This window comes from Aegilops tauschii, chromosome 5 (assembly GCF_002575655.3).
Source record: "Aegilops tauschii subsp. strangulata cultivar AL8/78 chromosome 5, Aet v6.0, whole genome shotgun sequence".
In the NCBI taxonomy this organism is placed as follows: Eukaryota; Viridiplantae; Streptophyta; class Magnoliopsida; order Poales; family Poaceae; genus Aegilops; species Aegilops tauschii.
This window is the reverse complement of record NC_053039.3, coordinates 199,624,024-199,637,833: the sequence shown is the minus strand read 5'-3', so window position 1 is coordinate 199,637,833 and position 13,810 is coordinate 199,624,024.

Below are 13,810 nucleotides of genomic sequence, written 5' to 3'. Positions count from 1 at the left end.
GTCACCCCCAAACTGATGGACAAACTGAAGTAGTCAATAGAACATTGTCTACTATGCTTAGGGCTGTTTTGAAGAATAATAAGAAAATGCGGGAAGAATGCTTGCCTCATATTGAGTTTGCTTATAATCGTTCATTGCATTCTACTACTAAGATGTGCCCTTTTGAAATTGTGTATGGTTTCCTACCTCGTGCACCTATTGATTTGTTGCCTCTTCCATCTTCGGAGAAGGTTAATTTTGATGCTAAACAACGTGCTGAATTGATCTTAAAAATGCATGAGTTAACTAAGGAAAACATTGAGCGTATGAATGCTAAATATAAACTTGCTGGAGATAAGGGTAGAAAACATGTTGTGTTTGCACCTGGAGATCTTGTTTGGTTACATTTGCGTAAGGATAGATTTCCTGATTTGCGCAAATCAAAGCTAATGCCACGTGCTGATGGTCCTTTTAAGGTGTTAGAGAAAATAAATGATAATGCATATAAACTTGAGCTGCCTGCAGATTTTGGGGTTAGTCCCACTTTTAACATTGCAGATTTGAAGCCTTATTTGGGTGAGGAAGATGAGCTTCCGTCGAGGACGACTTCATTTCAAGAAGGGGAGGATGATGAGGACATCAATACCATTGTTACACCCACAGCCCCTGCTGCTATACATACTGGACCAATTACTATAGCTCGCGCACGCCAATTAAATTACCAGGTACTTTCGTTTCTTGGTAATGATTCTAATATTCATGAGAATATGATGCTGCCTAAATTGGATACATTTGTTTTGCTTACAAATGAAGGGCCTAGCTTTGAGAAGGATGAACATTGGAGCAAGAACAAGCATGGAGATGATGGCATGCGCATGGGGAACAAGAACGGAGTTACAAGTGATGATTTCAAGACGTTGAAGCCACCATAATGCGTGCATGAAACCTTGGACGAAATATACAAGATGCTACTTCATAACTTTCGTCCAGAGGCTATTCTAGGTGCTGCGTCACCTTATTATTGGGCCAGGCCCATGTAATTTTGAAATACATCAGTATAGGCTGTTTTTAGAGTCCGTATGTGTGGGGAAACAAGAGATAGGGTTGGTTTCGGACCCCTTCCTCAAGGGCCACGAAATTCCCCCCCCCCCCTCTTCCTCCATATATACAGCCCTTAGGGCGTCGTTTAGACTTTGGGTTTTGTTTAGATTAAAAGTTCGCCATAGCTGCAACTTCGCGTACTTCGTTTGTGTTCAGCGACCAGACAAAGGCGTCACAGAACTCCACCTTGATCAATAAAGCTTTCATCTTATATTCGCAATATCCAGATTGCAATCTCAGTTTCTTGCTTGTTCTTCGTTTGCTCGCAGGAAACAGACCCTCGTGGTCAGGTTGATCGTGCTCCGGTGTGGTCGATAACCTCTCGGAGTTGGTTTAGCGATTGCTAAGGCGCAACGTCCTCGCACGTTCGTAGTCGGATCGTCAAAGTCGACTTCCACCAAAGCGATATCCATCATCTCATCGAAAGACGGGACACCTTTGCCTCTATCATGTTTGCTATGCTCTTGTGTGCAAAGAGGCATTATTTTCATTCGAGGACGTGCCTTCCTCTTTGCCCCCTGCTGTCACTAACATTTTGCAGGAGTTTGCTACGTCTTCCCACAAGACGTGCCACCGGGATTACCACCTATTCGAGGGATTGAGCATCAAATTGACTTAATTCCCGGTGCATCGCTACCCAACCGTGCACCATACCGTACCAATCCAGAGGAGACGAAGGAGATTATGCGTCAAGTACAGGAGCTGCTCGACAAAGGTTATATACGCGAATCTCTTAGTCCTTGTGCTGTTCCTATTATACTCGTGCCTAAAAAGGATGGTACGTCGCGTATGTGTGTTGATTGTAGAGGCATTAATAATATTACTATTCGTTATCGTCATCCTATTCCTAGGCTAGATGATATGCTTGATGAATTGAGTGGCTCTACAATATTCTCCAAAGTTGATTTGCGTAGTGGATACCATCAAATTCGTATGAAATTGGGAGATGAATGGAAAACTGCATTTAAAACTAAGTTTGGTTTATATGAGTGGTTAGTCATGCCTTTTGGGTTAACTAATGCACCTAGTACTTTCATGAGACTAATGAACTAAGTTTTACGTGCTTTCATTGGACGATTTGTGGTAGTCTATTTTGATGATATACTGATTTATAGCAAATCTTTGGAAGAACATTTGGAACATTTACGTGCTGTTTTTATTGCTCTACGTGATGCACGTTTGTTTGGTAACCTTGGGAAGTGCACCTTTTGCACCGACCGAGTATCTTTTCTTGGCTATGTTGTTACTCCACAGGGAATTGAAGTTGATAAAGCCAAGATTGAAGCTATTGAGAGTTGGCCGCAGCCCGAAACGGTCACACAAGTGCGGAGTTTTCTTGGACTCGCTGGTTTCTATAGGCGTTTTGTGAGAGATTTTAGCACCATTGCTGCACCTCTCAACGAGCTTACAAAGAAGGATGTGCCTTTTGTTTGGGGTACCGCACAGGAAGAAGCCTTCACGGTATTGAAAGATAAGTTGACACATGCTCCTTTACTCCAACTTCCTGATTTTAATAAGACTTTTGAGCTTGAATGTGATGCTAGTGGCATTGGATTAGGAGGTGTGTTATTACAAGATGGCAAACCTGTTGCATACTTTTCTGAAAAATTGAGTGGGCCTAGTCTGAATTATTCTATTTATGATAAAGAACTATATGCTCTTGTTCGGACTTTAGAAACATGGCAACATTATTTATGGCCCAAAGAATTTGTTATACATTCTGATGATGAATCTTTGAAACATATTAAAAGTCAAGCTAAACTGAATCGTAGACATGCTAAATGGGTTGAATTCATTGAAACTTTCCCTTATGTCATTAAACACAAGAAGGGTAAAGAAAATGTTATTGCTGATGCATTGTCTCGTCGCTATACTATGCTTTCACAACTTGACTTCAAAATATTTGGTTTGGAGACCATCAAAGATCAATATGTGCATGATGCTGATTTTAAAGATGTATTGCATAATTGTAAAGAAGGAAGAACCTGGAACAAGTTTGTCGTTAATGATGGATTTGTGTTCCGTGCTAACAAGCTATGCATTCCAGCTAGCTCTCTTCGTCTTTTGTTGTTGCAGGAGGCGCATGGAGGAGGATTAATGGGACACTTTGGCGTGAAGAAGACAGAGGACGTACTTGCTACACATTTCTTTTGGCCAAAGATGAGACGGGATGTTGAGCGTTTTGTTGCTCGCCGCACTACATGTCAAAAAGCTAAGTCACGACTCAATCCTCATGGTTTATATATGCCTTTGCCTGTACCTAGTGTTCCTTGGGAGGATATATCTATGGACTTTGTTTTAGGTTTACCTCGAACAAAGAAGGGGAGGGATAGCATATTTGTTGTCGTGGATAGATTCTCGAAAATGGCACACTTTATACCATGTCATAAAAGCGATGATGCTGTTAATGTTGCTGATTTGTTCTTTCGTGAAATTATTCGCTTGCATGGTGTGCCAAATACTATTGTTTCCGATCGTGATACTAAATTTCTTAGCCACTTTTGGAGATGTTTATGGGCTAAGTTGGGGACTAAACTGCTTTTTAGTACTACTTGTCACCCCCAAACTGATGGACAAACTGAAGTAGTCAATAGAACATTGTCTACTATGCTTAGGGCTGTTTTGAAGAATAATAAGAAAATGCGGGAAGAATGCTTGCCTCATATTGAGTTTGCTTATAATCGTTCATTGCATTCTACTACTAAGATGTGCCCTTTTGAAATTGTGTATGGTTTCCTACCTCGTGCACCTATTGATTTGTTGCCTCTTCCATCTTCGGAGAAGGTTAATTTTGATGCTAAACAACGTGCTGAATTGATCTTAAAAATGCATGAGTTAACTAAGGAAAACATTGAGCGTATGAATGCTAAATATAAACTTGCTGGAGATAAGGGTAGAAAACATGTTGTGTTTGCACCTGGAGATCTTGTTTGGTTACATTTGCGTAAGGATAGATTTCCTGATTTGCGCAAATCAAAGCTAATGCCACGTGCTGATGGTCCTTTTAAGGTGTTAGAGAAAATAAATGATAATGCATATAAACTTGAGCTGCCTGCAGATTTTGGGGTTAGTCCCACTTTTAACATTGCAGATTTGAAGCCTTATTTGGGTGAGGAAGATGAGCTTCCGTCGAGGACGACTTCATTTCAAGAAGGGGAGGATGATGAGGACATCAATACCATTGTTACACCCACAGCCCCTGCTGCTATACATACTGGACCAATTACTAGAGCTCGCGCACGCCAATTAAATTACCAGGTACTTTCGTTTCTTGGTAATGATTCTAATGTTCATGAGAATATGATGCTGCCTAAATTGGATACATTTGTTTTGCTTACAAATGAAGGGCCTAGCTTTGAGAAGGATGAACATTGCAGCAAGAACAAGCATGGAGATGATGGCATGCGCATGGGGAACAAGAACGGAGTTACAAGTGATGATTTCAAGACGTTGAAGCCACCATAATGCGTGCATGAAACCTTGGACGAAATATACAAGATGCTACTTCATAACTTTCGTCCAGAGGCTATTCTAGGTGCCGCCTCACCTTATTATTGGGCCAGGCCCATGTAATTTCGAAATACATAAGTATAGGCTGTTTTTAGAGTCCGTATGTGTGGGGAAACAAGAGATAGGGTTGGTTTCGGACCCCTTCCTCAAGGGCCACGAAATTCCCCCCCTCTTCCTCCATATATACAGCCCTTAGGGCGTCGTTTAGACTTTGGGTTTTGTTTAGATTAAAAGTTCACCATAGCTGCAACTTCGCGTACTTCGTTTGTGTTCAGCGACCAGACAAAGGCGTCACAGAACTCCACCTTGATCAATAAAGCTTTCATCTTATATTCGCAATATCCAGATTGCAATCTCAGTTTCTTGCTTGTTCTTCGTTTGCTCGCAGGAAACAGACCCTCGTGGTCAGGTTGATCGTGCTCCGGCGTGGTCGATAACCGCTCGGAGTTGGTTTAGCGATTGCTAAGGCGCGACGTCCTCGCACGTTCGTAGTCGGATCGTCAAAGTCGACTTCCACCAAAGCGATATCCATCATCTCATCGAAAGACGGGACACCTTTGCCTCTAACATTCCATCTTGCTAGTAAAGCTGAACGTGAAGTGCAGGATCGACAGGCATTGGCGCGAACTAACTTTTCTGCAGGTCGAGCTTCATCATGGACACCACGTGCATCATCTACTTCCACTGCACCATCACCTCCTTCAGGTGCCACCTCCAACCGTGATACAAGAAAGCAGGCACAACCACCACTATCTGCCAAGAGCACACCTGTCGGGCCTGCACAGAGCTCTTCTTCTTCCATGGCGTCAACAGGGCACACAAGTGATACTATTTGTCGTCGTTGTAAGGGAAGAGGACATTTTGTGAGAGAATGCAAATCTCAGCGTGTGATGATTGCTACTGAGGATGGTGGGTATGAGTCCGCTAGTGACTATGATGAGGAGACTTTGGCTCTTATTACACATGAAGAACACGATGGAGATGATACTGATCATGAGACGCAATACATGGCTGCTGACACAACACCTATAATAGCCTCTGGACGAAATTTGTGAAGTGACATCTTGTATATTTCGTCCAAGCCTTCATGCATTCATTACGGTGGCCCCAAAGTCCTGAAATCATCACTTGAAACTCCGGTCTTGTTTCCCTTGCGCATGCCATCATCTCCATGCATGTTCTTGCTTCTATGTTCATCCTTCTCCAAGCTAGGCCCTTCATTTGTAAGAAAAACAAATGTATCCAATTTAGGCAGCATCATATTCTCATGAACATTAGAATCATTACCAAGAAACAAGAGTATCTGGTAATTTAATTGGCGTGCGCGAGCTCTACTAATTGGTCCAGTATGAATTGTAGCAGGGGTTGCGGGTGTAACAATGGTATTGATGTCCTCATCATCCTCCCTTTCTTGAAATGAAGTCATCCTCGACGGAAGCTCATCTTCCTCACCCAAATAAGGCTTCAAATATGCAATGTTAAAAGTGGGACTAACCCCAAAATCTGTAGGCAGCTCAAGTTTATATGCATTATCATTTATTTTCTCTAACACCTTAAAAGGACCATCAGCACGTGGCATTAGCTTTGATTTGTGCAAATCAGGAAATCTATCCTTACGCAAATGTAACCTAGCAAGATCTCAAGGTGCAAATACAACATCTTTTCTACCCTTATCTCCAGCAAGTTTATATTTAGCATTCATACGCTCAATGTTTTCCTTAGTTAACTCATGCATTTTTAACATGAATTCAGCACGTTGTTTAGCATCAAAATTAACCTTCTCCGAAGATGGAAGAGGCAACAAATCAATAGGTGCACGAGGTAGGAAACCATACACAATTTCAAAAGGGCACATTTTAGTAGCAGAATGCAGTGACCGATTATAAGCAAATTCAATATGAGGCAAGCATTCTTCCCACATTTTCTTATTATTCTTCAAAAGCATGGTAGACAAAGTTCTATTGACTACTTCAGTTTGTCCATCAGTTTGGGGATGACATGTGTAGGTCTCCAACTTTGCCCATAAACATCTCCAAAAGTGGCTAAGAAACTTAGTATCACGATCTGAAACAATTGTATTTGGCACACCATGCAAGCGAATAATTTCACGAAAGAACAAATCAGCAACATTAGTAGCATCATCGCTTTTATGACATGGTATGAAATGTGCCATTTTCAAAAATCTAACCACGACAACAAATATACTATCCCTCCCCTTCTTTGTTCGAGGTAAACCTAAAACAAAGTCCATGGATATATCCTATCAAGGAACACTAGGTACAGGCAAAGGCATATATAAACCATGAGGATTGACTCGTGACTTAGCTTTCTGAAATGTAGTGCAGCGAGCAACAAAACGCTCAACATCCCGTCTCATCTTTGGCCAAAAGAAATGTGTAGCAAGTACATCATTTGTCTTCTTCACGCCAAAATGCCCCATTAATCCTCCTCCATGCGCCTCCTGCAACAACAAAAGACGAACGGAGCTAGCTGGAATGCATAGCTTGTTAGCACGAAACACAAATCCATCATTAACGACGAACTTGTTCCATGTTCTCCCTTCTTTACAATTCTGCAATACATCTTTAAATTCAACATCATGCACATATTGATCTTCAATGGTCTCCAAACCAAAAATTTTAAAGTCAAGTTGTGAAAGCATAGTATAACGACGAGACAATGCATCAACAATAACATTTTCTTTACCCTTCTTGTGTTTAATGACATAAGGGAAAGTCTCGGTGAATTCAACCCATTTAGCATGTCTACGGTTCAGTTTTTCCTGACTTTTAGTGTGTTTCAAAGATTCATGACCAGAATGTATAGCAAGTTCTTTGGGCCATAAATAATGTTGCCATGTTTCTAAGGTCTGAACAAGAGCATATAATTCTTTATCATAAGTAGAATAGTTCAGACTAGGCCCACTCACTTTTTCAGAAAAGTATGCAACAGGTTTACCATCTTGTAATAACACACCTCCTAATCCAATGCCACTTGCATCACATTCAAGCTCAAAAGTCTTATTAAAATCAGGAAGTTGGAGTAAAAGAGCGTGTGTCAACTTATCTTTCAACACCGTGAAGGCTTCTTCCTGTGCGGTACCCCAAACAAAAGGCATATCCTTCTTTGTAAGATCATTGAGAGGTGCAGCAATGGTGCTAAAATCTCTCACAAAACACCTATAGAAACCAGTGAGTCCAAGCAAACTCCTCACTTGTGTGACCGCTTTGGGCTGCGGCCAACTCTCAATAGCTTCAATCTTGGCTTTATCAACTTCAATTCCCTGTGGAGTAACAACATAGCCAAGAAGAGACACTTGATCGGTGCAAAAGGTGCACTTCCCAAGGTTACCAAACAAACGTGCATCACGTAGAGCAATAAAAACAACACGTAAATGTTCCAAATGTTCTTCCAAAGATTTGCTATAAATCAGTATATCATCAAAATAGACTACCACAAATCGTCCAATGAAAGCACGTAAAACTTCGTTCATTAATCTCATGAAAGTACTAGGTGCATTAGTTAACCCAAAAGGCATGACTAACCACTCATATAAACCAAACTTAGTTTTAAATGATGTCCATTCATCTCCCAATTTCATACGAATTTGATGGTATCCACTACGCAAATCAACTTTGGAGAATATTGTAGAGCCACTCAATTCATCAAGCATATCATCTAGCCTAGGAATAGGATGGCGATAACGAATAGTAATATTATTAATGCCTCTACAATCAACACACATACGCGATGTACCATCCTTTTTCGGCACTAGAATAATAGGAACGGCACAAGGACTAAAGGATTCACGGATATAACCTTGTCGAGCAGCTCCTAGACTTGACGCATAATCTCCTTCGTCTCCTCTGGATTGGTACGGTATGGTGCATGGTTGGGTACCGATGCACCGGGAATTAAGTCAATGTGATGCTCAATTCCTCGAATAGGTGGTAATCCCGGTGGCCCGTCTTATGGATAGACGTCAGCGAACTCCTGCAAAATGTTAGTAACAGCAGGAGGCAAAGAGGAAGGCACGTCCTCGAATGAAAATAATGCCTCTTTGCACAAAAAAGCATAGCAAATAGATTTGCTAAAATCTAGCTCCTCAATATCAGATTTGGTAGCAAGTAAACATGCACTTTTCAATTTAATTTCAAAAGCAACACTAGATGGTTTATTATCAGGCTTCATTTGTTGCTCAAATTCTTTTGCCACAATCTGATTTTCACTCTTATTTTTCTCCTGTTTTGCTATATTAGCGCTATTAATATCATCTTTCAAAATGGAATCAGGAGACATAGGAAGCAAAGTAATATGTTTATCCTTATGAACAAGAGTATACTGATTGTTTCTACCATGGTGTACAATTTTTTATCAAATTGCCATGGTCTACCAAGTAATAAGGAACATGCTTGCATAGGTACCACATCACAATCAACATAATCAGCATATGTAGAGATACTAAACTGCACATGAATAGTACGTGTTACCTTAACCTTGCCGCTGTTGTTAAACCATTGGATGTAGTAAGGATGTGGATGTGGTCTTGTGGTTAGAGACAGCTTCTCCACCATCTCCATGCTAGCCAAGTACTGGCAGCTCCCTCCATCTATGATGACGCGAACAGAACATTCCTTCACTACTCCCTTTGTATGGAACAAATTATGCCTCTGATTTTGCTCAGCTTGTGTGACCTACACACTCCAAAAGGGTTAGCAATAATCAATTCAGAGATGAAAAGTTGAATAAACGCTCAACAACGGTACTGTGCTGGTCCTAGGCTAGACCGTCCAAGAGACGCGAGCCTAGAACACTAACAAATTCATGGCACTGCACGTAAACAAGGGAGGAGCATGTTCTGATTTTTTTTTCCTTTTTTTCACTTTTTTTTCCACTTTCTTGCACTTTTTTTTGCTCCGCAACAATGTTTTTTCAAAAAAGTCTACAAATGGTCTAAAAACTGCCTAGCCAGAATTTTCCAGACTTAGTTTAAGAAAAACTGGAAATATTTTTCTACTGCGGGTAGCACGAAAGCTCGGAAGTCCTACTCTGTCATGACTCGGAGTATGGCGTGATCTGGAAATCCAAAACAGAGTAACAAAATACTACACTCGGACTAGGACTGGTGGCAGAGATGAATCTGGAGGAACTCGGACTGGTGGCGGAGATGAATCTGGTGGAACTCGGACTGGTGGCGGAGATGAATCTGGTGGAACTCAGACTGGTGGGGGAGATGAATCTGGTGGAACTCAGACTGGTTGCAGATATATGTTGCAGGTGGACTCAAATTGGCGTGATGGCGGCGGATATGTGGTGGCGTGTATGGACTCGAATTGGCGGTGAATATGTGGTGGTAGTATATGGCAGCGGTGATAAAGGTGGTGCGGTGGTGGTATATGGTAGCAGCGATGATGATGATGCAGTGGTGATATATGGCAGCGGCGATGTGACAACCTGTGAAGAGAACTCGAAACTCTAAAGGACTAGACGCTAAGTCCAGCAACTTGACACGACGATGCAACCGCAAATTCAACAAAGCAAATACAGAAAAGATTATGCAAAGGCTCAGATGATAGAGGCAAAGGTGTCCCGTCTTTCGATGAGATGGTGGCTATCGTTTTGGAGGAAGTCGACTTTGACGATCTGACTACGAACGTGCGAGGACGTCGCGCCTTAGCAATCGCTAAACCAACTCCGAGAGGTTATTGACCACGCCGGAGCACGATCAACCTGACCACGAAGGTCTGTTTCCTGCAGGCAAACGAATAACAAGCAAGAAACTAAGATTGCAATCTGGATATTGCGAATATAAGAGGAAAGCTTTATTGATCAAGGTGGGGTTCTGTGACGCCTTTGTCTGGTCGTTGAACACAAACGAAGTACGCGAAGTTGCGGCTATGGCGAACTTTTAATCTAAACAAAACCCAAATCTAAACGACGCCCTAAGGGCTGTATACATGGAGGAAGAGGGGGGGGATTTCGTGGCCCTTGGGGAAGGGGTTCGAAACCAACCCTATCTCTTGTTTCCCCACACATACGGACTCTAGAAACAACCTATACTCAACTATTTCGAAATTACATGGGCCTGGCCCAATAATAAGGTGACGCAGCACCTAGAATAGCCGCTGGACGAAAGTTATGACGTAGCATCTTGTATATTTCGTCCGAGGCTTCATGCACGCATTATGGTGGCTTCAACGTCCTAAAATCATCACTTGTAACTCCGTTCTTGTTCCCCTTGCGCATGCCATCATCTCCATGCTTGTTCTTGCTCCAATGTTCATCCTTCTCCAAGCTAGGTCCTTCATTTGTAAGAAAAACAAATGTATCCAATTTAGGCAGCATCATATTCTCATGAACATTAGAATCATTACCAAGAAACGAAAGTACCTGGTAATTTAATTGGCTTGCGCGAGCTCTAGTAATTGGTCCAGTATGTATAGCAGCAGGGGCTGTGGGTGTAACAATGGTATTGATGTCCTCATCATCCTCCCCTTCTTGAAATGAAGTCGTCCTCGACAGAAGCTCATCTTCCTCACCCAAATAAGGCTTCAAATCCGCAATGTTAAAAGTGGGACTAACCCCAAAATCTGCAGGCAGCTCAAGTTTATATGCATTATCATTTATTTTCTCTAACACCTTAAAAGGACCATCAGCACGTGGCATTAGCTTTGATTTGCGCAAATCAGGAAATCTATCCTTACGCAAATGTAACCAAACAAGATCTCCAGGTGCAAACACAACATGTTTTCTACCCTTATCTCCAACAAGTTTATATTTAGCATTCATACGCTCAATTCAGCACGTTGTTTAGCATCAAAATTAACCTTCTCCGAAGATGGAAGAGGCAACAAATCAATAGGTGCACGAGGTAGGAAACCATACACAATTTCAAAAGGGCACATCTTAGTAGTAGAATGCTATGAACGATTATAAGCAAATTCAATATGAGGCAACCATTCTTCCCACATTCTCTTATTATTCTTCAAAACAGCCCTAAGCATAGTCAATGTTCTATTAGCTACTTCAGTTTGTCCATCAGTTTGGGGGTGACAAGTAGTACTGAAAAGCAGTTTAGTCCCCAACTTAGCCCATAAACATCTCCAAAAGTGGCTAAGAAATTTAGTATCACGATCTGAAACAATAGTATTTGGTACACCATGCAAGCCAATAATTTCACGAAAGAACAAATCAGCAACATTAACAGCATCATCGCTTTTATGACATGGTATAAAGTGTGCCATTTTCGAGAATCTATCCACGACAACAAATATGCTATCCCTCCCGTTCTTTGTTCGAGGTAAACCTAAAACAAAGTCCATAGATATATCCTCCCAAGTAACACTAGGTACAAGCAAAGGCATATATAAACCATGAGGATTGAGTCGTGACTTAGCTTTTTGACATGTAGTGCAGCGAGCAACAAAGCGCTCAACATCCTGTCTCATCTTTGGCCAAAAGAAATGTGTAGTAAGTACGTCCTCCGTCTTCTTCACGCCAAAGTGTCCCATTAATCCTCCTCCATGCGCCTCCTGCAACAACAAAAGACGAATGGAGCTAGCGGGAATGCATAGCTTGTTAGCACGGAACACAAATCCATCATTAACGACGAACTTGTTCCATGTTCGCCCTTCTTTCCAATTCTGCAATACATCTTTAAAATCAGCATCATGCACATATTGATCTTTGATGGTCTCCAAACCAAATATTTTGAAGTCAAGTTGTGAAAGCATAGTATAGCGACGAGATAATGCATCAGCAATAACATTTTCTTTACCCTTCTTGTGTTTAATGACATAAGGGAAAGTCTCAATAAATTCAACCCATTTAGCATGTCTACGATTCAGTTTAGCTTGACTTTTAATATGTTTCAAAGATTCCTGATCAGAATGTATAACAAATTCTTTGGGCCATAAATAATGTTGCCATGTTTCTAAAGTCCGAACAAGGGCATATAATTCTTTATCATAAGTAGAATAATTCAGACTAGGCCCACTCAATTTTTCAGAAAATTATGCAACAGGTTTGCCATCTTGTAATAACACACCTCCTAATCCAATTCCACTAGCATCGCATTCAAGTTTAAAATTCTTATTAAAATCAGGAAGTTGGAGTAAAGGAGCATGTGTCAACTTATCTTTCAATACCGTGAAGGCTTCTTCCTGTGCGGTACCCCAAACAAAAGGCACATCCTTCTTTGTAAGCTCATTGAGAGGTGCAGCAATGGTGCTGAAATCCCTCACAAAACGCCTATAGAATCCTGCGAGGCCTAGAAAACTCCTCACTTGTGTGACCGTTTTGGGCTGCGGCCAACTCTCAATAGCTTCAATCTTGGCTTTATCAACTTCAATTCCCTGTGGAGTAACAACATAGCCAAGAAAAGACACTCGGCCGGTGCAAAAGGTGCACTTCCCAAGGTTACCAAACAAACGTGCATCACGTAGAGCAATAAAAACAGCATGTAAATGTTCCAAATGTTCCTCCAAAGATTTGCTATAAATCAACATGTCATCAAAGTAAACTACCACAAATCGTCCAATGAAAGCACGTAAAACTTCGTTCATTAATCTCATGAAAGTACTAGGTGCATTAGTTAACCCAAATGGCATGACTAACCACTCATATAATCCAAACTTAGTTTTAAATGCTGTTTTCCATTCATCTCCCAATTTCATACGAATTTGATGGTATCCACTACGCAAATCAACTTTGGATAATATTGTAGAGCCACTCAATTCATCAAGCATATCATCTAGCCTAGGAATAGGATGACGATAACGAATAGTAATATTATTAATGCCTCTACAATCAACACACATACGCGACGTACCATCCTTTTTAGGCACTAGTATAATAGGAACAGCACAAGGACTAAGAGATTCGCGTATATAACCTTTGTCGAGCAGCTCCTGTACTTGACGCATAATCTCCTTCGTCTCCTCTGGATTGGTACGGTACGGTGCACGGTTGGGTAGCGATGCACCGGGAATTAAGTCAATTTGATGCTCAATCCCTCGAATAGGTGGTAATCCCGGTGGCACGTCTTGTGGGAAGACGTCAGCGAACTCCTCAAAATGTTAGTGACTGCAGGGGGCAAAGAGGAAGGCACGTCCTCGAATGAAAATAATGCCTCTTTGCACACAAAAGCATAGCAAACAGATTTGCTAAAAACTAGCTCATCAATATCAGATTTGGTGGCAAGTCAACATGCACTTTTCAA